This window comes from Aplysia californica, unplaced genomic scaffold (genome assembly GCF_000002075.1).
Source record: "Aplysia californica isolate F4 #8 unplaced genomic scaffold, AplCal3.0 scaffold00278, whole genome shotgun sequence".
Lineage (NCBI taxonomy): Eukaryota > Metazoa > Mollusca > Gastropoda > Aplysiida > Aplysiidae > Aplysia > Aplysia californica.
Genome location: NW_004797548.1, coordinates 534812 through 538701, shown reverse-complemented (window position 1 = coordinate 538701; position 3890 = coordinate 534812).

Genomic DNA, 3890 nt, shown 5'->3' with positions numbered 1-3890 from the left:
AAATTTTTTTTTTTCAAGAGCCCATCAAAAGAAATAAAAGATGCCTCTTTAGCTTTTTCGGTGTCGGATGGCCGCCCCCCCCATGTGTACCCCCGTGCCCTTTCCGGGAAAGGGGGGGGGGCGCTATCGGCCCGGGCGTCGAACTTCGCATACGTTTCTTTCCCCCCCCCCCCCCCCGCAACTGATCATTATTACAATAATAAGCTAGTCTTGACCTAGATCTACGTAATGAATTGTGCGCTGGTCTATGGAATCAAAAGTTGCCATTTGCTCGGCACTTAAGGTCCGGGTGTTGAACGTCGCATACGCATCAGTCTCCCCCCCCCCCCGGCAACTTATCATTATTACAATAATAAGGCTAGTCTTGACGTAGATCTACGTATGAATTGTGTGCTGGTCTATGGAATCAAAAGTTGCCGCATGCTCAGCTCTACACAGCAACACAACTTTTTCTTGGTAAACAATCGAGATGACACAGGCTTGTGTATTTGAACGAATCGGTCTTTTTTTTTTTTTACACAGCTCATAATATGCAGGTGCCAGGATATCTGTCAATTTTACCTTTTTCTACTACAAAGAAAGTGGGAAACATGGGGGGTTGGGGGGGGGGGCGTATCAATGAGGCGGCGGGCATCGAATCGACAGACAAAGTGCGGGGGAAACTAAAAAATGGCGGAAAATTGGAATCACTGAACGTTAGATCTATAGAACGAAGACACTTCCTTTTTTTCCGGACCCATGTCCGAATAACATTTTTTCTTATTCGGACTCGAGTCCGAATATATATAATATGAAATTTTTTTATTCGGACTCGAGTCTGAATATATATGAAAAAATGTTATTCGGACAATGACGGCCAAAAGTAAAAGGAAAGGCCGGCACTATTTCTCCGAACGTTCGGGAAAATAAAGCTAGGCACTATTTCTCCGAATGTTCGGGAAAGTAAAGCTAGGCACTATTTCTCCGAACGTTCTGGAAAATAAATCTGGGCACCATTTCTACGAACACTCTGAAATCACTATATCCATTCCCGCAACTTTAGGATATTATATAGATCTATAATTATAGTATAGGCCTACCAAAGATTGTGTGTATACAATATGGTTCAATCGGTCCAAAAAATGTCCGCAGTAAATATTTGTATGAAGAAAGGCCTCGAGTCCGAATAACATTTTTTCATATTTGGACTCGAGTCCGAATAAAAAAATTTCTTATTCGGACTCGAGTCTGAATATGATAAAATGTTATTCCAACACAGGTCCGGGAAAAACGAAGTGTCTTCGTTCTATAGATCTAACGTTCAGTGCTTCCAATTATCCACCATTTTTTAGTTTCCCCACACCTTATCTGCCGATCCGATGCCCGCCGCCTCATTGATACGCCCCCCCCCCCCCACCCCCCATGTTTCCCACTTTCTTTGTTGTAGAAAAAGGTAAAATTGAAGATTAGCAGATATCCTGGCACCTGCATATTATGAGCTGTGTAAAAAAAAAAAGACCGATTCGTTCAAATACACAAGCCTGTGTCATCTCGATTGTTTACCAAGAAAAAGTTGTGTTGCTGTGTAGAGCTGAGCATGCGGCAACTTTTGATTCCATAGACCAGCACACAATTCATACGTAGATCTACGTCAAGACTAGCCTTATTATTGTAATATGATAAGTTGCCGGGGGGGGGGGGGGGAGACTGACGCGTATGCGACGTTCAACACCCGGACCGATAGTGCCCCCCTCTCCCCGACATGCACACACAGCCACACGTGTGCATGCCGCCAATTCGACCCTGACACACGCTAACGAGCCATCTTTAATTGCTTCTGATGACCTCTTGACAAATAAACATTTATTAGAAGAGCTATAACTTTTCAGTCCGGCCTCAAATTCATCATAAAATAAAAACTCGGCTCCTGCACAATTTAACGCCATTTTGCCCGAAGTGATCCCGGTCTCTACCCAGCCTGAGACGAGTCACGAGTGAGGCAGGACAGGAAGCCGGAGTAACGAGTCACAGGAAGTCGGAAGTGATGTCATGCTGGACAAGAATCAGAGTCCGAATATCATTTTTTCATATTTCCAAACAGTTTTTCGCTACAGATATGACGTGTTGCCTATGAAGGGTGCTGCTCTTAAACCTAATGAATTGTTCACTCGGGTGCTGTCTAGATCTAGATCTACGGAGGGTTATTGATATCAATCAATCGTGGCTCGAGTTTTTGGCATTTTTTGGTCCTCGAATCGGGAAATAAAAGTCAAATTTTAAAAAAACCAAAAAAAACCCGAACCTCTTTACTTTTGAAAGAAAGTTCACCTTGCTTCACTTCGTCTCTTTCTCACTTGTTGTCACCACGTTGATTTGTTGAATACGTTACAGTTACTATAATTTTTCCCTCTTTGTGGTGTTTTATTTTGTCAGTGTGTATTTTTTTCTTTTTTGTTATTGTTCTGATGTGTTGTTTTTCTATCATTTTTTTTTGTTGGGGAAAAAGGGGGAGGGGATGTTGTATAGTGTAACGTCATTTAATTTGATGTTTCTACTTTCATTAGATTCTAAATATATATACTATATACATTTATACAGATTTAAATGTGTTATGTTAGAGCGTTCGTTCCACCAAAACCGATTAGATCTACGTGTACTGACTCTGGCAGGCCCCTTAATGTGTGTGATTCCATAATTTACATGTAATATCCTGTACTTTGTTTTAAAATTGCGCACATTTAGGGTTAAAACAGCCAATCTTCTTCGGACAGGTGGACTCACGCCCTTTTATTTGTTAATTTTTGTGGTTGTTTATGGGCTGTTCTAATTTTGATTTCATTCGGTCGTGAAACCTTTCTTTTTCACGTTTTTACACTCATCTAAAAATCTCTAGACTAGCTCTTGAAAATTGAAATAGATATAGACCTAAAAATTTGCTCCTGTGTGTGTGTGTGTGTGTGTGTGTGTGTGTGTATGCATGTGCGTGGGTGAGTGTGTCTGTGTGTGGTAGTAAGTGTGTAAGTGGAGAGTGAGGAGCGTGTGTGTGTGTTTGTTTTTCGGGCTTTATTTCAGCCTTTATTCAGTAACAGTTCAAAGTATACAAAAATAGAAACACAGGATCCATTCACTCCAGGGCTCATGAGTCGTTCCTCTCTTTCACTTTCACTCATTCATTCAATTCCCGTGTTCTCTCCCGCAGCTCATCTCCGTCCGCATGACTTTCACACCCCACCCCCTCCCTCCAGGCACCCACAAAGAGAATCTCACTCATTCCCATGCACCCTGCGAACCATGGACAATATTATTAGCAAAAACCTGCCATAGCCGCATTCCTTTCGTTCATGCGCTGTGGACCAGGCCAGGGGGGTCGTTGTCGTAGCCTTACTTGTAGTTGTAGTTCAAAATATAATACTTCTTCTAACGCAGACACGCTGTCATTTTGGCCATCAGAACTATCAGGTAGATTATATAATTAAGCTTAAATATTTTTACAGCACGATTTCAACGCAACACACATTTCTAGATCTATCTATCTAGAGTCTAGATCTAGACTTAGATCTAGTTGCTTTTTTTTTTACATGAAGCATGAGGCGGCTGGCATCAGATCGGCAGATGAGATCACACGAAAAAAATTTTAATTTCAGCTGGTGGAATATTAGAAACACTGATTTAAAATCTCTAGGTCTAGATCTAGATTTTTAGATCTACTAAGACAGAACATGTAGGCATACAGGCCTACTATTGTACGGATACCTGCAGCACTTCGTACAATTGTGCGTACAACGTTGTGCGGATAACTAGACAGAGTTGTTCACACAATTGTACGGATTACTAGACAGAGTTGTTCGCACAATTGTACGGATAACCACTCCGCTAAAAAAAAACTTGCAAATCATTGTGTTGAAGTAAAA